Source organism: Gorilla gorilla, chromosome 15, assembly GCF_029281585.2.
Source record: "Gorilla gorilla gorilla isolate KB3781 chromosome 15, NHGRI_mGorGor1-v2.1_pri, whole genome shotgun sequence".
Classification (NCBI taxonomy): Eukaryota; Metazoa; Chordata; class Mammalia; order Primates; family Hominidae; genus Gorilla; species Gorilla gorilla.
This window is the reverse complement of record NC_073239.2, coordinates 45,192,284-45,215,355: the sequence shown is the minus strand read 5'-3', so window position 1 is coordinate 45,215,355 and position 23,072 is coordinate 45,192,284.

Sequence of the window (23,072 nt, the reverse complement as noted above, 5' to 3'; positions counted from 1 at the left end):
ATGGAATGGAATGGAATCTACCCGAGAAGAACGGAATGGAATGGGATGGAACGGAATTTAAAGGAATGGAATGGAAGGGAATGGAATGGTATTGAATGGAATAGAATAGAACTTAATTGAATCAATCCGAGAAGAACGGAGCCGTATGGAGTGGAACGGAACGAAACGGAACGGAACTAATTCAATGGAATAGAACGGAATTGAATAAACCCGAGTGGAATGGAGTGGAATGGAATGGAGTGCAATGGAATGTAATGTAATGGAATGGAATTGAATAGAATGGAATTGAATCAACCCAAGTGAAATGGAATAGAATGGAATGGAATGGAATGGAATGGAATGGAATGGAATGGAATGGAATGGAATGCAATGGAATGGAATGGAATGGAATGGAATGGAATGGAATGGAACGGAACGGAACGGAATGGAATGTAATGGAATGCAATGGAATGGAAGGGAATGGAATGGAATGGAACGGAATGGAATGGAGTCGAATGAAATGGAGAGGAACCAACTCGTGTTTAACAGAATGCAATGGAATGGAATGCAATGGAATGGAATGGAATGGATTGCAATGCAACGGAATGGAATGGAATGGAATGCAATGCAATGGAATGGAATGGAATGGAATGGAATGGAATGGAATGGAATGGAATGGAATGGTATCAACACGAGTAGAACGGAATGGAATGGAATTGAATGGAATGGAATAGAACGGAATTGAATCAATCCTAGTAGAACGGAACTCAATGGAATGGAACGGAAAGGAGTGGAATGGAATTTAATAGAACGGAATTGAATCAACCCGAGTGGAATGGAATGGAATGGAATGGCATGGAATGGAAGGGAATGGAATGGAACGGAATCAACCCATGTTGAACGGAAAGAAATGGAATTGAATGGGATGGAATGGAATGGAATGGAATGGAATGGAATGGAATGGAATGGAATGGAATGCAATCTACCCAATAAGAACGGAATGTAATGGGATGGAATGGAATGGACTGGAATGGAATGGAATGGAATGGAATGGAATGGAATAGAATGGAATTGAATCAACCCGAGAAAAACGGAACGGAATGGAATGGAACGGAATGGAACGGAGCAGAATGGAATGGAGTAGAACGGAATTGAATCAACCTGAGTGGAATGGAATGGAATGGAATGGAATGGAATGGAATGGAATAGAAAGGAATGGAATCAACCCGAGTTGAGTGGAATGGAATGGAATGGAATGGAATGGAATGGAATGGAATGGAATGAAATGGAATAGAAGGGAATTGAATAAACCCGAGTAGAACAGAATGGAATGGAATGGAATGGAATGGAATGGAATGGAATGGAATGGAATGGAATGGAATGGAATGGAATGGAATGGAATCTACCCGAGAAGAACGGAATGGAATGGGTCAGAATGGAATGAAAAGGAATGGAATGGAGTGGAATGGAATGGAATGGAATCGAATGTACCCGAGTTGAACAGAATGGAATGGAATGGAATAGAATAGAGTAGAATAAGCGCGAGTAGAACGGAACGGAACGGAACAGAATGGAATGGAGTAGAATGGAATTGAATCAACCCGAGTAGAAAGGAATGGAATGGAATGGAATGGAATGGAATGGAATGGAATGGAATGGAATGGAATGGAATGGAATGGAATGGAATGGAATCTACCCGAGAATAACGGAATGGAATGGGACGGAATGGAATGGAAAGGAATGGAATGGAAGGGAATGGAATGGAAAGGAATGGAATGGAATGGAATAGAACTTAATTGACTAAATCCGAGAAGAACACAGCCGTATGGAGTGGAACGGAACGGAACGGAACGTAATGGAATGGAATAGAACGGAATTGAATAAACCCGAGTGTAATGGAGTGGAATGGAATGGAGTGGAATGGAATGGAATGGAATGGAATGGAATGGAATCTAACCGAGAAGAACCGAAAAGAATGGGACAGAATGGAATGGAATGGAATGGAACGGAATAGAATGGAATTGAATCAACCCGAGTGGAATGGAATGGAATGGCATGGAATGGAATGGAATGGAAAGGAATGGAATCTACCCGAGAAGAACGGAATGGAATGGGACGGAATGGAATGGAAAGGCATGGAATGGAAGGGAATGGAATGGAATGGAATGGAATAGAATAGAACTTAATTGAATCAATCCGAGAAGAACGGAGCCGTATGGAGTGGAACGGAACGGAACGGAACGTAATGCAATGGAATAGAATGGAATTGAATAAACCCGAGTGGAATGGAATAGAGTGGAATGGAATGGAATGGAATGGAATGGAATGGAATGGAATGGAAAGGAATAGAACAGAATTGAATCAATCCGAGTGGAAATGAACGGAATGGAACAGAATGGAACGGAACGGAATGGAATGGAATTGAATAGAATGGAATTGAGTCAACCCGAGTGGAACGGAATGGAATGGAATGGAATGGAATGGAATGGAATGGAATGGAATGGAATGGAATGGAATGGAATCTACCCGAGAAGAACGGAATGGAATGGGATGGAACGGAATTTAAAGGAATGGAATGGAAGGGAATGGAATGGAATGGAATGGAATAGAATAGAACTTAATTGAATCAATCCGAGAAGAACGGAGCCGTATGGAGTGGAACGGAACGAAACGGAACGGAACTAATTCAATGGAATAGAACGGAATTGAATAAACCCGAGTGGAATGGAGTGGAATGGAATGGAGTGCAATGGAATGTAATGTAATGGAATGGAATTGAATAGAATGGAATTGAATCAACCCAAGTGAAATGGAATAGAATGGAATGGAATGGAATGGAATGGAATGGAATGGAATGGAATGGAATGCAATGGAATGGAATGGAATGGAATGGAATGGAATGGAATGGAATGGAACGGAACGGAACGGAATGGAATGTAATGGAATGCAATGGAATGGAAGGGAATGGAATGGAATGGAACGGAATGGAATGGAGTCGAATGGAATGGAGAGGAACCAACTCGTGTTTAACAGAATGCAATGGAATGGAATGCAATGGAATGGAATGGAATGGATTGCAATGCAACGGAATGGAATGGAATGGAATGCAATGCAATGGAATGGAATGGAATGGAATGGAATGGAATGGAATGGAATGGAATGGAATGGAATGGTATCAACACGAGTAGAACGGAATGGAATGGAATTGAATGGAATGGAATAGAACGGAATTGAATCAATCCTAGTAGAACGGAACTCAATGGAATGGAACGGAAAGGAGTGGAATGGAATTTAATAGAACGGAATTGAATCAACCCGAGTGGAATGGAATGGAATGGAATGGCATGGAATGGAAGGGAATGGAATGGAACGGAATCAACCCATGTTGAACGGAAAGAAATGGAATTGAATGGGATGGAATGGAATGGAATGGAATGGAATGGAATGGAATGGAATGGAATGGAATGGAATGCAATCTACCCAATAAGAACGGAATGTAATGGGATGGAATGGAATGGACTGGAACGGAATGGAATGGAATGGAAGGGAATGGAATAGAATGGAATTGAATCAACCCGAGAAAAACCGAACGGAATGGAATGGAACGGAATGGAACGGAGCAGAATGGAATGGAGTAGAACGGAATTGAATCAACCTGAGTGGAATGGAATGGAATGGAATGGAATGGAATGGAATGGAATAGAAAGGAATGGAATCAACCCGAGTTGAGTGGAATGGAATGGAATGGAATGGAATGGAATGGAATGGAATGGAATGGAATGAAATGGAATGGAATGGAATGGAATGGAATGGAATGAAATGGAATAGAAGGGAATTGAATAAACCCGAGTAGAACAGAATGGAATGGAATGGAATGGAATGGAATGGAATGGAATGGAATGGAATGGAATGGAATGGAATGGAATGGAATGGAATGGAATCTACCCGAGAAGAACGGAATGGAATGGGGCAGAATGGAATGAAAAGGAATGGAATGGAGTGGAATGGAATGGAATGGAATCGAATGTACCCGAGTTGAACAGAATGGAATGGAATGGAATAGAATAGAGTAGAATAAGCGCGAGGAGAACGGAACGGAACGGAACAGAATGGAATGGAGTAGAATGGAATTGAATCAACCCGAGTAGAAAGGAATGGAATGGAATGGAATGGAATGGAATGGAATGGAATGGAATGGAATGGAATGGAATGGAATGGAATGGAATGGAATCTACCCGAGAATAACGGAATGGAATGGGACGGAATGGAATGGAAAGGAATGGAATGGAAGGGAATGGAATGGAAAGGAATGGAATGGAATGGAATAGAACTTAATTGACTAAATCCGAGAAGAACACAGCCGTATGGAGTGGAACGGAACGGAACGGAACGTAATGGAATGGAATAGAACGGAATTGAATAAACCCGAGTGTAATGGAGTGGAATGGAATGGAGTGGAATGGAATGGAATGGAATGGAATGGAATGGAATCTAACCGAGAAGAACCGAAAAGAATGGGACAGAATGGAATGGAATGGAATGGAACGGAATAGAATGGAATTGAATCAACCCGAGTGGAATGGAATGGAATGGCATGGAATGGAATGGAATGGAAAGGAATGGAATCTACCCGAGAAGAACGGAATGGAATGGGACGGAATGGAATGGAAAGGCATGGAATGGAAGGGAATGGAATGGAATGGAATGGAATAGAATAGAACTTAATTGAATCAATCCGAGAAGAACGGAGCCGTATGGAGTGGAACGGAACGGAACGGAACGTAATGCAATGGAATAGAATGGAATTGAATAAAACCGAGTGGAATGGAATAGAGTGGAATGGAATGGAATGGAATGGAATGGAATGGAATGGAATGGAAAGGAATAGAACAGAATTGAATCAATCCGAGTGGAAATGAACGGAATGGAACAGAATGGAACGGAACGGAATGGAATGGAATTGAATAGAATGGAATTGAGTCAACCCGAGTGGAACGGAATGGAATGGAATGGAATGGAATGGAATGGAATGGAATGGAATGGAATGGAATGGAATCTACCCGAGAAGAACGGAATGGAATGGGATGGAACGGAATTTAAAGGAATGGAATGGAAGGGAATGGAATGGAATGGAATGGAATAGAATAGAACTTAATTGAATCAATCCGAGAAGAACGGAGCCGTATGGAGTGGAACGGAACGAAACGGAACGGAACTAATTCAATGGAATAGAACGGAATTGAATAAACCCGAGTGGAATGGAGTGGAATGGAATGGAGTGCAATGGAATGTAATGTAATGGAATGGAATTGAATAGAATGGAATTGAATCAACCCAAGTGAAATGGAATAGAATGGAATGGAATGGAATGGAATGGAATGGAATGGAATGGAATGGAATGCAATGGAATGGAATGGAATGGAATGGAATGGAATGGAATGGAATGGAACGGAACGGAACGGAATGGAATGTAATGGAATGCAATGGAATGGAAGGGAATGGAATGGAATGGAACGGAATGGAATGGAGTCGAATGGAATGGAGAGGAACCAACTCGTGTTTAACAGAATGCAATGGAATGGAATGCAATGGAATGGAATGGAATGGATTGCAATGCAACGGAATGGAATGGAATGGAATGCAATGCAATGGAATGGAATGGAATGGAATGGAATGGAATGGAATGGAATGGAATGGAATGGAATGGAATGGAATGGTATCAACACGAGTAGAACGGAATGGAATGGAATTGAATGGAATGGAATAGAACGGAATTGAATCAATCCTAGTAGAACGGAACTCAATGGAATGGAACGGAAAGGAGTGGAATGGAATTTAATAGAACGGAATTGAATCAACCCGAGTGGAATGGAATGGAATGGAATGGCATGGAATGGAAGGGAATGGAATGGAACGGAATCAACCCATGTTGAACGGAAAGAAATGGAATTGAATGGGATGGAAAGGAATGGAATGGAATGGAATGGAATGGAATGGAATGGAATGGAATGGAATGGAATGCAATCTACCCAATAAGAACGGAATGTAATGGGATGGAATGGAATGGACTGGAATGGAATGGAATGGAATGGAATGGAATGGAATAGAATGGAATTGAATCAACCCGAGAAAAACGGAACGGAATGGAATGGAACGGAATGGAACGGAGCAGAATGGAATGGAGTAGAACGGAATTGAATCAACCTGAGTGGAATGGAATGGAATGGAATGGAATGGAATGGAATGGAATAGAAAGGAATGGAATCAACCCGAGTTGAGTGGAATGGAATGGAATGGAATGGAATGGAATGGAATGGAATGGAATGAAATGGAATAGAAGGGAATTGAATAAACCCGAGTAGAACAGAATGGAATGGAATGGAATGGAATGGAATGGAATGGAATGGAATGGAATGGAATTGATTGGAATGGAATGGAATGGAATGGTATGGAATGGAATGGAATGGAATGGAATAAACCCGAGTTGAACGGAATGGAATGGAATTGAATGGAATGGAATGGAATTGAGTTGAATCAACCCGAATAGAACGGAATGGAATGGAATGGAATGGAATGGAATGGAATGGAATGGAATGGAATGGAATGGAATGGAATGGAATGGAATGGAGTGGAGTGTAATGGAAAGGAATGGAATGGAATACAGTGGAGTGGAATGCAAACAACCCGAGATGAACTGAATGGAATGGAATGCAATGGAATGGGATGGAATGGAATGGAATGGGACGGAATGGAATGGAATGGAATGGAATGGAATCAACCCGAGTAAAATGGAAAAGAATGGAATGGAATGGAATGGAATGGAATGGAATGGAGTGGAGTGGAGTGGAGTGGAATGGAATGGACTGGAATTTAATGGAAAGGATTGCAATGGAATCTACCCAAGAAGAACCGAATGGAATTGGACGGAAGGGAATGGAAAGGAATGGAATGGAATGGAATGGAATGGAATGGAGTGGAATGGAATGGAATAGAACGGAATTGAATCAATCCGAGTACAATGGAACGGAAAGGAACGGAACGAGATGGAACGCAGCGGAATGGAATGGAAAAGAACGGAATTGAATCAAACCGAGTGGAATGGAATGGAATGGAATGGAATGGAATGGAATGGAAAGGAATGGAATGGAATCTATCCGAGAAGAATGGAATGGAATGGGGCGGAATGGAATGGAATGGAATGGAATGGAATGGAATGGAATGGAATAGAATGGAATAGAATGGAATGAAAAGGAATGGAATCAACCCGAGTTGAACGGAATGGAATGGAATGGAATTTAATAGAATGGAATAGAATGGAATGGAATAAACCCGAGTAGAACGGAATGGAACGGAACGGAAAGGAACGGAATAGAATGGAATTGAATCAACAAGAGTAGGATGGAATGGAATGGAATGGAGTGGAATGGAGTGGAATGGAATGGAATGGAATTTATTGGATTGGAATGGAATGGAATGGAATGGAAAGGAATGGAATGGAATGGAGTGGAATGGAATGGATTGGAATGGAATGGAATGGAATGTAATGGAATGTACCAGGGAAGAACGGAATTGAATGGAATGGAATGGAAAGGAATGGAATGGAAAGCAATCTACCCGAGAAGAACGGAATGTAATGGGATGGAATGGAATGGACTGGGATGGAATGGAATGGACTGGAATGGAATGGAATGGAATGGAATGGAATGGAATGGAATAGAATGGAATTGAATAAATCCGAGAAAAACGGAACGGAATGGAATGGAATGGAATGGAACGGAGCAGAATGGAATGGAGTAGAACGGAATTGAATCAACCCGAGTGGAATGGAATGGAATGGAATGGAATGGAATGGAATGGAATGGAATAGAAAGGAATGGAATCAGCACGAGTTGAAAGGAATGAAATGGAATGGAATGGAATGGAATGGAATGGAAAGGAATGGAATGGAATGGAATGGAATGGAATGGAATGGAATGGAATGGAATGAAATGGAATGGAATGGAATGGAAACGAATGGAATGGAATGGAATGGAATGGAATGGAATGGAATGGAATGGAATGGAATGGAATGGAATGGAATGGAATAAACCCGAGTAGAACAGAATGGAATGGAACGGAATGGAATTTAATAGAATGGAATTGAATCAACCCGAGTAGAACGGAATGGAATGGAGTGGAATTGAATGTAATGGAATGTAATGGAATGGAATGGAATGGAATGGAATGGAATGGAATGGAATGGATTCTACCCAAGAAGAACGGAATGGAATGGGACAGAATGGATTGGAATGGAATAGAATGGAATGGAATGTAGTGGAATGGAATGGAATGGAATGGAAAGGATTCTACCCAAGAAGAACGGAATGGAATGGGACGGAATGGAATGGAATGCAATGGAATGGAATGGAATGGAATGGAATGGAATAGAACGGAATTGAATCAATCCTAGTAGAACGGAACTTAATGGAATGGAACGGAACGGAGTGGAATGGAATTTAATAGAACGGAATTGAATCATCCCGAGTGGAATGGAATGGAATGGAATGGCATGGAATGGAATGGAATGGAATGGAACGGAATCAACCCATGTTGAATGGAATGGAATGGAATGGAATGGAATGGAATTGAATGGAATGCAATAGAATGGTATTGAATAAACCCTAGTAGAACAGAACGGAACAGAACGGAATGGAATGGAGTAGAATGTAGTTGAATCAACCCGATTAGAACAGAATGGAATGGAATGGAATGGAATGGAATGGAATGGAATCTACCCGAGAAGAACGGAATGGAATGGGGCGGAATGGAATGAAATGGAATGGAATGGAGTGGAATGGAATGGAATGGAATCGAATCTACCCGAGTTGAACAGAATGGAATGTAATGGAATAGAATAGAGTTGAATAAACGCGAGTAGAACGGAACGGAACGGAACGGAATGGAATGGAGTAGAATGGAATTGAATCAACCCGAGTAGAAAGGAATGGAGTGGAATGGAATGGAATGGAATGGAATGGAATGGAATGGAATGGAATGGAGTGGAATGGAATGGAATCTACCCGAGAAGAACGGAATGGAATGGAATGTAATTTAACAGAATGGAATAGAATGGAATGGAATAAACCAGAGTAGAATGGAATGGAACGGAACGGAAAGGATCGGAATAGAATGGAATTGAATCAACAAGAGTAGGATGGAATGCAATGGAATGGAGTGGAATGGAATGGACTAGAATGGAATTGAATAAACCGCAGTAGAACGGAATGGAACTCAACGGAGTGGAATGGAATAGAATGGAATTGAATCAACCCGAGTAGAACGGAATGGAATAGATAGGAATGGAATGGAATGGAATGGAATGGAATGGAATGGAATGGAATGGAATGGAATCTACCCGAGAAGGACCGAAAAGAATAGGACAGAATGGAATGGAATGGAATGGAATCTACCCGAGAAGAACGGAATGGAAAGGGACGGAATGCAATGGAAAGAATGGAATGGAAGGGAATGGAATGGAATGGAATGGAATAGAATAGAACTTAATTGAATCAATCCGAGAAGAACGGAGCCGTATGGAGTGGAACGGAACGGAACGGAACGTAATGCAATGGAATAGAACGGAATTGAATAAACCCGAGTGGAATGGAGTGGAATGGAATGGAGTGGAATGGAATGGAATGGAATGGAATGGAATGGAATGGAATGGAATGGAATGGAGTCGAATGGAATGGAGTGGAATCAACCCGTGTTGAACGGAAAGGAATGGAATAGAATGCAATGGAATGGAATGGAATGGAATGCAATGCAATGGAATGGAATAGAATGGAATGGAATGGAATGGAATGGAATGGAATGGAATGGAATGGAATGGAATCAACACGAGTAGAACGGAATGGAATGGAATGGAATAGAATGGAATGGAATGGAATAAAGGGAATTGAATAAACCCGAGTAGAACAGAATGGAATGGAATGGAATGGAATGGAATGGAGTGGAATGGAATGGAATGGAATGGAATGGAATGGAATGGAATGGAATGGAATGGAATGGATTGGAATGGAATGGAATGGAATGGTATATAATGGAATGGAATGGATTGGAATAAACCCGAGTTGAACGGAATGGAATGGAATTGAATGGAATGGAATGGAATTGAGTTGAATCAACCCAAATAGAACAGAATGGAATGGAATGGAATGGAATGGAATGGAGAGGAATGGAATGGAATAGAACGGAATTGAATCAATCCGAGTACAATGGAACGGAAAGGAAAGGAACGGGATGGAACGCAGCGGAATGGAATGGAAAAGAAAGGAATTGAATCAACTCGAATGGAATGGAATGGAATGGAATGGAATGGAATGGAATGGAATGGAATGGAATGGAATGGAAAGGAATGGAATGGAATCTATCCGAGAAGAATGGACTGGAATGGGGCGGAATGGAATGGAATGGAATGGAAAGGAATGGAATAGAATGGAATAGAATGGAATGAAAAGGAATGGAATCAACCCGAGTTTAACGGAATGGAATGGAATGGAACTTAATAGAATGGAATAGAATGGAATGGAATAAACCCGAGTAGAACGGAATGGAACGGAACGGAAAGGAACGGAATAGAATGGAATTGAATCAACAAGAGTATGATGGAATGGAATGGAATGGAATGGAATGGAATGGAATGGAATGGAATGGAATGGAATAGAATGGAGTGGAATGGAATGGAATGGAATTTATTGGATTGGAATGGAATGGAATGGAATGGAATGGAATGGAACGGAATGGAATGTAATGGAATGGATTGGAAAGGAATGGAATGGAATGGAATGGAATGGAATGGCATGGAAAGGAATGGAATGTACCAGGGAAGAACGGAATTGAATGGAATGGAACGGAAAGGAATGGAATGGAAAGCAATCTACCCGAGAAGAACGGAATGTAATGGGATGGAATGGAATGGACTCGAATGGAATGGAATGGAATGGAATGGAATGGAATGGAATGGAATGGAATGGAATATAAAGGAATTCAATAAATCCGAGAAAAACGGAACGGAATGGAATGGAACGGAATGGAACGGAGCAGAATGGAGTGGAGTAGAACGGAATTGAAACAACCTGAGTGGAATGGAATGGAATGGAATGGAATGGAATGGAAAGGAATGGAATCAACCCGAGTTGAAAGGAATGAAATGGAATGGAATGGAATGGAATGGAATGGAATGGAATGGAATGGAATGGAATGGAATAAACCCGAGTAGAACAGAATGGAATGGAACGGAATGGAATTTAATAGAATGGAATTGAATCAACCCCAGTAGAACGGAATGGAATGGAGTGGAATGGAATGGAATAGAATGGAATGGAATGGAATGGAATGGAATGGATTCTACCAAAGAAGAACGGAATGGAATGGGACAGAATGGATTGGAATGTAATAGAATGGAATGGAATGGAGTGGAATGGAATGTAATGGAATGGAATGGATTCTACCCAAGAAGAACGGAATGAAATGGGACGGAATAAAATGGAATTCAATGGAATGGAAAGGAAAGGAATGGAATGGAATGGAATAGAACGGAATTGAATCAATCCTAGTAGAATGGAACTTAATGGAATGGAACGTAACGGAGTGGAATGGAATTTAATAGAACGGAATTGAATCAACCCGAGTGGAATGGAATGGAATGGAATGGCATGGAATGGAATGGAATGGAATGGAACGGAATCAACCCATGTTGAACGGAATGGAATGGAATGGAATGGAATGGAATGGAATGGAATGGAATGGAATGGAATGGAATGCAATAAAATGGTATTGAACAAACCCTAGTAGAACGGAACGGAACAGAACGGAATGGAATGGAATAGAATGGAGTTGAATCAACCCGATTAGAACAGAATGGAATGGAATGGAATGGAATAGAATGGAATGGAATGGAATGGAATGGAATAGAACGGAATTGAATCAATCCTAGTAGAACGGAACTTAATGGAATGGAACGGAACGGAGTGAAATGGAATTTAATAGAACGGAATTGAATCAACCCGAGTGGAATGGAGTGGAATGGAATGGAGTGGAATGGAATGGAATGGAATGGAATGGAACGGAAAGGAATAGAACAGAATTGAATCAATCCGAGTGGAACTGAACGGAATGGAACGGAATGGAACAGAACGGAATGGAATGGAATTGAATAGAATGGAATTGAATCAACCCAAGTGAAATGGAATAGAATGGAATGGAATGGAATGGAATGGAATGGAATGGAATGGAATGCAATGGAATGGAATGGAATGGAATGGAATGGAATGGAATGGAACGGAACGGAATGGAATGGAATGGAATGGAATGCAATGGAATGTAATGGAATGGAATGGAATGGAATGGAATGGAGTCGAATGGAATGGAGTGGAATCAACCCGTGTTGAACGGAATGGAATGGAATGGAATGCAATGGAATGGAATGGAATGGAATGCAATGCACTGGAATGGAATGGAATGGAATGGAATGGAATGGAATGGAATGGAATGGAATCAACACGAGTTGAACGGAATGGAGTGGAATGGAATAGAATGGAAAGGAATGGAATGGAATGGAATAGAACGGAATTGAATCAATCCTAGTAGAACGAAACTTAATGGAATGGAACGGAACGGAGTGGAATGGAATTTAATAGAACGGAATTGAATCAACCCGAGTGGAATGGAATGGAATGGAATGGCATGGAATGGAATGGAATGGAATGGAACGGAATCAACCCATGTTGAACGGAATGGAATGGAATGGAATGGAATGGAATGGAATGGAATGGAATGGAATGGAATGCAATGGAATGCAATAGAATGGTATTGAACAAACCCTAGTAGAACGGAACGGAACAGAACAGAATGGAATGGAATAGAATGGAGTTGAATCAACCCGATTAGAACAGAATGGAATGGAATGGAATGGAATAGAATGGAATGGAATAGAATGGAATGGAATGGTATCTACCAGTGAAGATCTGAATGGAATGGGGCGGAATGGAATGAAATGGAATGGAATGGAGTGGAATGGAATGGAATGGAATCGAATCTACCCGAGTTGTACAGAATGGAATGGAATGGAATAGAATGGAGTTGAATAAACGCGAGTAGAACGGAACGGAACGGAACGGAATGGAATGGAGTAGAATGGAATTGAATCAACCTGAGTAGAAAGGAATGGAATGGAATGGAATGGAATGGAATGGAATGGAATGGAATGGAATGGAATGGAATGGAAAGGAATGGAATGGAATGCAATCTACCCGAGAAGAATGGAATGTAATGGGATGGAATGGAATGGACTGGAATGGAATGGAATGGATTGGAATGGAGTGGAATAGAAAGGAATTGAATCAATCCGAGAAAAACGGAACGGAATGGAATGGAACGGAATGGATTGGAGCAGAATGGAGTGGAGTAGAACGGAATTGAATCAACCTGAGTGGAATGGAATGGAGTGGAATGGAACGGAATAGAACGGAATTGAATCAATCTGAGTAGAACGGAAAGGAATGGAATGGAGCGGAATGGAACGGAATGGAATGGAATGGAATAGAAAGGAATTGAAACAACCCGAGTGGAATGGAATGGAATGGAATGGAATGGAATGGAATGGAATCTACCAGAGAAGAACGGAATGGAATGGGACGGCATGGAATGGAAAGGAATGGAGTGGAATGGAATGGAATGGAATGGAATGGAATGGAATAGAACTTAATTGAATCAATCCGAGAAGAACGGAGCCGTATGGAGTGGAACGGAACAGAACGGAACGTAAGGGAATGGATTAGAATGGAATTGAATAAACCCGAGTGGAATGGAGTGGAATGGAATCGAATGGAATCAACACGAGTAGAACGGAATGGAATGGAATGGAATAGAATGGAATGGAATGGAATGGAATGGAATAGAACGGAATTGAATCAATCCTAGTAGAACGGAACATAATGGAATGGAAAGGAACGGAGTGGAATGGAATGTAATAGAACGGAATTGAATCAACCCGATTGGAATGGAATGGAATGGAATGGCATGGAATGGAATGGAATGGAATGGAACGGAATCAACCCATGTTGAACGGAATGGAATGGAATGGAATGGAATGGAATGGAATGCAATAAAATGGTATTGAACAAACCCTAGTAGAACGGAACGGAACAGAACGGAATGGAATGGAATAGAATGGAGTTGAATCAACCCGATTAGAACAGAATGGAATGGAATGGAATGGAATAGAATGGAATGGAATGGAACGGAATGGAATTGAACGGAATTGAATCAATCCTAGTAGAACGGAACTTAATGGAATGGAACGGAAAGGAGTGGAATGGAATTTAATAGAACGGAATTGAATCAACCCGAGTGGAATGGAGTGGAATGGAATGGAGTGGAATGGAATGGAAAGGAATGGAATGGAATGGAATGGAATGGAATGGAATGGAATGGAATGGAAAGGAATAGAACAGAATTGAACCAATCCGAGTGGAACTGAACGGAATGGAACGGAATGGAACGGAACGGAATGGAATGGAATTGAATAGAATGGAATTGAATCAACCCAAGTGAAATGAAATAGAATGGAATGGAATGGAATGGAATGGAATGGAATGGAATGGAATGCAATGGAATGGAATGGAATGGAATGGAATGGAATGGAATGGAATGGAATGGAATGGAACGGAACGGAATGGAATGGAATGGAATGGAATGGAATGGAATGGAATGGAATGGAATGGAATGGAATGGAGTCGAATGGAATGGAGTGGAATCAACCCGTGTTGAACGGAATGGAATGGAATGGAATGCAATGGAATGGAATGGAATGGAATGGAATGCAATGGAATGGAATGGAATGGAATGGAATGGAATGGAATGGAATGGAATGGAATGGAATGGAATGGAATGGAATCAACACGAGTTGAACGGAATGGAATGGAATGGAATAGAAGGGAAAGGAATGGAATGGAATGGAATAGAACGGAATTGAATCAATCCTAGTAGAACGAAACTTAATGGAATGGAACGGAACGGATTGGAATGGAATTTAATAGAACGGAATTGAATCAACCCGAGTGGAATGGAATGGAATGGAATGGAATGGAATGGAATGGAATGGAATGGCTTGGAACGGAATCAACCCATGTTGAACGGAATGGAATGGAATGGAATGGAATGGAATGGAATGGAATGGAATGGAATGGAATGGAATGCAATGGAATGCAATAGAATGGTATTGAACAAACCCTAGTAGAACGGAACGGAACAGAACAGAATGGAATGGAATAGAATGGAGTTGAATCAACCCGATTAGAACAGAATGGAATAGAATGGAATGGAATAGAATGGAATGGAATGGAATGGAATGGAATGGAATGGTATCTACCCGAGAAGATCGGAATGGAATGGGGCGGAATGGAATGAAATGGAATGGAATGGAGTGGAATTGAATGGAATGGAATCGAATCTACCCGAGTTGTACAGAATGGAATGGAATGGAATAGAATGGAGTTGAATAAACGCGAGTAGAACGGAACGGAACGGAACGGAATGGAATGGAGTAGAATGGAATTGAATCAACCTGAGTAGAAAGGAATGGAATGGAATGGAATGGAATGGAATGGAATGGAATGGAAAGGTATGGAATGGAATGCCATCTACCCGAGAAGAAAGGAATGTAATGGGATGGAATGGAATGGACTGGAATGGAATGGAATGGATTGGAATGGAGTGGAATAGAAAGGAAATGAATCAATCTGAGAAAAACGGAACGGAATGGAATGGAACGGAATGGAACGGAGCAGAATGGAGTGGAGTAGAACGGAATTGAATCAACCTGAGTGGAATGGAATGGAATGGAATGGAACGGAATAGAACGGAATTGAATCAATCTGAGTAGAACGGAAAGGAATGGAATGGAGCGGAATGGAACGGAATGGAATGGAATGGAATAGAAAGGAATTGAAACAACCCGAGTGGAATGGAATGGAATGGAAAGGAATGGAATGGAATCTACCAGAGAAGAACGGAATGGAATGGAAAGGAATGGAGTGGAATGGAATGGAATGGAATGGAATGGAATAGAATAGAACTTAGTTGAATCAATCCGAGAAGAACGGAGCCGTATGGAGTGGAACGGAATGGAACGGAACGTAATGGAATGGAATAGAATGGAATTGAATAAACCCGAGTGGAATGGAGTGGAATGGAATGGAATGGAATCAACACGAGTAGAACGGAATGGAATGGAATGGAATAGAATGGAATGGAATGGAATGGAATGGAATAGAACGGAATTGAATCAATCCTAGTAGAACAGAACATAATGGAATGGAATGGAACGGAGTGGAATGGAATTTAATAGAACGGAATTGAATCAACCCGAGTGGAATGGAATGGAATGGAATGGCATGGAATGGAATGGACTGGAATGGAACGGAATCAACCCATGTTGAACGGAATGGAATGGAATGGAATGGAATGGAATGGAATGGAATGGAATGGAATGGAATGGAATGGAATGCAATAAAATGGTATTGAACAAACCCTAGTAGAACGGAACGGAACAGAACGGAATGGAATGGAATAGAATGGAGTTGAATCAACCCGATTAGAACAGAATGGAATGGAATGGAATGGAATAGAATGGAATGGAATGGAATGGAATGGAATAGAACGGAATTGAATCAATCCTAGTAGAACGGAACTTAATGGAATGGAACGGAACGGAGAGGAATGGAATTTAATAGAACGGAATTGAATCAACCCGAGTGGAATGGAGTGGAATGGAATGGAGTGGAATGGAATGGAATGGAATGGAATGGAATGGAATGGAATGGAATGGAATGGAAAGGAAAGGAATAGAACAGAATTGAATCAATCCGAGTGGAACTGAACGGAATGGAAAGGAATGGAACGGAAAGGAATGGAATGGAATTGAATAGAATGGAATTGAATCAACCCAAGTGAAATGGAATAGAATGGAATGGAATGGAATGGAATGGAATGGAATGGAATGGAATGCAATGGAATGGAATGGAATGGAATGGAATGGAATGGAATGGAATGGAACGGAACGGAACGGAACGGAATGAAATGGAATGCAATGGAATGGAATGGAATGGAATGGAATGGAATGGAATGGAATGGAATGGAATGGAGTCGAATGGAATGGAGTGGAATCAACCCGTGTTGAACGGAATGGAACGGAATGGAATGGAATGGAATAGAAAGGAATTGAAACAACCCGAGTGGAATGGAATGGAATGGAATGGAATGGAATGGAATGGAATTTACCAGAGAAGAACGGAATGGAATGGGACGGCATGGAATGGAAAGGAATGGAGTGGAATGGAATGGAATGGAATGGAATGGAATTGAATAGAACTTAATTGAATCAATCCGAGAAGAACGGAGCCGTATGGAGTGGAACGGAACGGAACGGAACGTAAGGGAATGGATTAGAATGGAATTGAATAAACCCGAGTGGAATGGAGTGGAATGGAATCGAATGGAATCAACACGAGTAGAACGGAATGGAATGGAATGGAATAGAATGGAATGGAATGGAATGGAATGGAATAGAACGGAATTGAATCAATCCTAGTAGAACGGAACATAATGGAATGGAAAGGAACGGAGTGGAATGGAATGTAATAGAACGGAATTGAATCAACCCGATTGGAATGGAATGGAATGGAATGGCATGGAATGGAATGGAATGGAATGGAACGGAATCAACCCATGTTGAACGGAATGGAATGGAATGGAATGGAATGGAATGGAATGGAATGGAATGGAATGCAATCAAATGGTATTGAACAAACACTAGTAGAACGGAACGGAACAGAACGGAATGGAATGGAATAGAATGGAGTTGAATCAACCCGATTAGAACAGAATGGAATGGAATGGAATGGAATAGAATGGAATGGAATGGAACGGAATGGAATTGAACGGAATTGAATCAATCCTAGTAGAACGGAACTTAATGGAATGGAACGGAAAGGAGTGGAATGGAATTTAATAGAACGGAATTGAATCAACCCGAGTGGAATGGAGTGGAATGGAATGGAGTGGAATGGAATGGAAAGGAATGGAATGGAATGGAAGGGAATGGAATGGAATGGAATGGAATGGAAAGGAATAGAACAGAATTGAACCAATCCGAGTGGAAATGAACGGAATGGAACGGAATGGAACGGAACGGAATGGAATGGAATTGAATAGAATGGAATTGAATCAACCCAAGTGAAATGAAATAGAATGGAATGGAATGGAATGGAATGGAATGGAATGGAATGGAATGGAATGCAATGGAATGGAATGGAATGGAATGGAATGGAATGGAATGGAATGGAATGGAATGGAACGGAACGGAATGGAATGGAATGGAATGGAATGCAATGGAATGGAATGGAATGGAATGGAATGGAATGGAATGGAATGGAATGGAGTCGAATGGAATGGAGTGGAATCAACCCGTGTTGAACGGAATGGAATGGAATGGAATGCAATGGAATGGAATGGAATGGAATGCAATGCAATGGAATGGAATGGAATGGAATGGAATGGAATGGAATGGAATGGAATGGAATGGAATGGAATAGAATGGAATGGAATCAACACGAGTTGAACGGAATGGAATGGAATGGAATAGAAGGGAAAGGAATGGAATGGAATGGAATAGAACGGAATTGAATCAATCCTAGTAGAACGAAACTTAATGGAATGGAACGGAACGGATTGGAATGGAATTTAATAGAACGGAATTGAATCAACCCGAGTGGAATGGAATGGAATGGAATGGAATGGAATGGAATGGAATGGAATGGAATGGCATGGAACGGAATCAACCCATGTTGAACGGAATGGAATGGAATGGAATGGAATGGAATGGGATGGAATGGAATGGAATGGAATGCAATGGAATGCAATAGAATGGTATTGAACAAACCCTAGTAGAACGGAACGGAACAGAACAGAATGGAATGGAATAGAATGGAGTTGAATCAACCCGATTAGAACAGAATGGAATAGAATGGAATGGAATAGAATGGAATGGAATGGAATGGAATGGAATGGAATGGTATCTACCCGAGAAGATCGGAATGGAATGGGGCGGAATGGAATGAAATGGAATGGAATGGAGTGGAATTGAATGGAATGGAATCGAATCTACCCGAGTTGTACAGAATGGAATGGAATGGAATAGAATGGAGTTGAATAAACGCGAGTGGAACGGAACGGAACGGAATGGAATGGAATGGAGTAGAATGGAATTGAATCAACCTGAGTAGAAAGGAATGGAATGGAATGGAATGGAATGGAATGGAATGGAATGGAATGGAAAGGGATGGAATGGAATGCCATCTACCCGAGAAGAAAGGAATGTAATGGGATGGAATGGAATGGACTGGAATGGAATGGAATGGATTGGAATGGAGTGGAATAGAAAGGAAATGAATCAATCTGAGAAAAACGGAACGGAATGGAATGGAACGGAATGGAACGGAGCAGAATGGAGTGGAGTAGAACGGAATTGAATCAACCTGAGTGGAATGGAATGGAATGGAATGGAACGGAATAGAACGGAATTGAATCAATCTGAGTAGAATGGAAAGGAATGGAATGGAGCGGAATGGAACGGAATGGAATGGAATGGAATAGAAAGGAATTGAAACAACCCGAGTGGAATGGAATGGAATGGAAAGGAATGGAATGGAATCTACCAGAGAAGAACGGAATGGAATGGAAAGGAATGGAGTGGAATGGAATGGAATGGAATGGAATGGAATAGAATAGAACTTAGTTGAATCAATCCGAGAAGAACGGAGCCGTATGGAGTGGAACGGAATGGAACGGAACGTAATGGAATGGAATAGAATGGAATTGAATAAACCCGAGTGGAATGGAGTGGAATGGAATGGAATGGAATCAACACGAGTAGAACGGAATGGAATGGAATGGAATAGAATGGAATGGAATGGAATGGAATGGAATAGAACGGAATTGAATCAATCCTAGTAGAACAGAACATAATGGAATGGAATGGAACGGAGTGGAATGGAATTTAATAGAACGGAATTGAATCAACCCGAGTGGAATGGAATGGAATGGAATGGCATGGAATGGAATGGACTGGAATGGAACGGAATCAACCCATGTTGAACGGAATGGAATGGAATGGAATGGAATGGAATGGAATGGAATGGAATGGAATGCAATAAAATGGTATTGAACAAACCCTAGTAGAACGGAACGGAACAGAACGGAATGGAATGGAATAGAATGGAGTTGAATCAACCCGATTAGAACAGAATGGAATGGAATGGAATGGAATAGAATGGAATGGAATGGAATGGAATGGAATAGAACGGAATTGAATCAATCCTAGTAGAACGGAACTTAATGGAATGGAACGGAACGGAGAGGAATGGAATTTAATAGAACGGAATTGAATCAACCCGAGTGGAATGGAGTGGAATGGAATGGAGTGGAATGGAATGGAATGGAATGGAATGGAATGGAATGGAATGGAATGGAATGGAATGGAAAGGAAAGGAATAGAACAGAATTGAATCAATCCGAGTGGAACTGAACGGAATGGAAAGGAATGGAACGGAACGGAATGGAATGGAATTGAATAGAATGGAATTGAATCAACCCAAGTGAAATGGAATAGAATGGAATGGAATGGAATGGAATGGAATGGAATGGAATGGAATGCAATGGAATGGAATGGAATGGAATGGAATGGAATGGAATGGAATGGAACGGAACGGAACGGAACGGAATGAAATGGAATGCAATGGAATGGAATGGAATGGAATGGAATGGAATGGAATGGAATGGAATGGAATGGAGTCGAATGGAATGGAGTGGAATCAACCCGTGTTGAACGGAATGGAATGGAATGGAATGCAATGGAATGGAATGGAATGGAATGCAATGCAATGGAATGGAATGGAATGGAATGGAATGGAATGGAATGGAATGGAATCAACACGAATTGAACGGAATGGAATGGAATGGAATAGAATGGAAAGGAATGGAATGGAATGCAATAGAACGGAATTGAATCAATCCTAGTAGAACGAAACTTAATGGAATGGAACGGAACGGAGTGGAATGGAATTTAATAGAACAGAATTGAATCAACCCGAGTGGAATGGAATGGAATGGAATGGCATGGAATGGAATGGAATGGAATGGAACGGAATCAACCCATGTTGAACGGAATGGAATGGAATGGAATGGAATGGAATGGAATGGAATGGAATGGAATGGAATGGAATGCAATGGAATGCAATAGAATGGTATTGAACAAACCCTAGTAGAACGGAACGGAACAGAACAGAATGGAATGGAATAGAATGGAGTTGAATCAACCCGATTAGAACAGAATGGAATGGAATGGCATGGAATAGAAAGAATGGAATGGAATGGAATGGAATGGAATGGAATCTACCAGAGAAGATCGGAATGGAATGGGGCGGAATGGAATGAAATGGAATGGAATGGAGTGGAATGGAATGGAATGGAATCGAATCTACCTGAGTTGTACAGAATGGAATGGAATGGAATAGAATGGAGTTGAATAAACGCGAGTAGAACGGAACGGAACGGAACGGAATGGAATGGAGTAGAATGGAATTGAATCAACCTGAGTAGAAAGGAATGGAATGGAATGGAATGGAATGGAATGGAATGGAATGGAATGGAATGGAAAGGAAGGGAATGGAATGAAATCTACCCGAGAAGAATGGAATGTAATGGGATGGAATGTAATGGACTGGAATGGAATGGAATGGATTGGAATGGAGTGGAATAGAAAGGAATTGAATCAATCCGAGAAAAACGGAACGGAATGGAATGGAACGGAATGGAACGGAGCAGAATGGAGTGGAGTAGAACGGAATTGAATCAACCTGAGTGGAATGGAATGGAATGGGGCGGAATGGAATGAAATGGAATGGAATGGAATGGAATGGAATGGAATGGAATCGAATCTACCAGAGTTGAACAGAATGGAATGGAATGGAATAGAATAGACTTGAATAAGCGCGAGTAGAACGGAACGGAACGGAACGGAATGGAATGGAGTAGAATGGAATTGAATCAACCCGAGAAGAAAGGAATGGAATGGAATGGAATGGAATGGAATGGAATGGAATGGAACGGAATGGAATGGAATCTACCCGAGAAGAACGGAATGGAATGGGACGGAATGGAATGGAAAGGAATGGAGTGGAAGGGAATGGAATGGAATGGAATGGAATGGAATGGAATGGATTGGAATGGAATGGAATGGAATAGAACTTAAATGAATCAATCAGAGAAGAACGGAGCCATAGGGAGTGGAGCGGAATGGAACGGAACGTAATGGAATGGAATAGAACGGAATTGAATAAACCCGAGTGGAATGGAGTGGAATGGAATGGAGTGGAATGGAATGGAATGGAATGGAATGGAATGGAATGGAATGGAAAGGAATAGAACAAAATTGAATCAATCCGAATGGAACTGAAAGGAATGGAACGGAATGGAGCGGAATGGAATGGAATGGAATGGAATGGAATGGAATGGAATGGAATGGAATGGAATGGAATGGAATGGAATGGAATGGAATGCAATGCAATGGAATGGAATGGAATGGAATGGAATGGAATGGTATGGAATGGAATGGAATGGAGTGGAATCAACCCGTGTTGAACGGAATGGAATGGAATGGATTGGAATGGAATGGAATGGAATGGAATCAACCCGACTTGAACGGAATGGAATGCTATGGAATGGAGTGGAATGGAATGGACTAGAATGGGATTGAATAAACCCCAGTAGAACGGAATGGAACGCAACGGAGTGGAATGGAATAGAATGGAATTGAATCAACCCGAGTAGAACGGAATGGAATGGATTGGAATGGAATGGAATGGAATGGAATGGAATGGAATGGAATGGAATGGAATCTAACCAAGAAGAACCGAGAAGAATGGGACAGAATGGAATGGAATGGAATGGAATGGAATTGAACGGAATTGAATCAATCAGAGTAGAACGGAAAG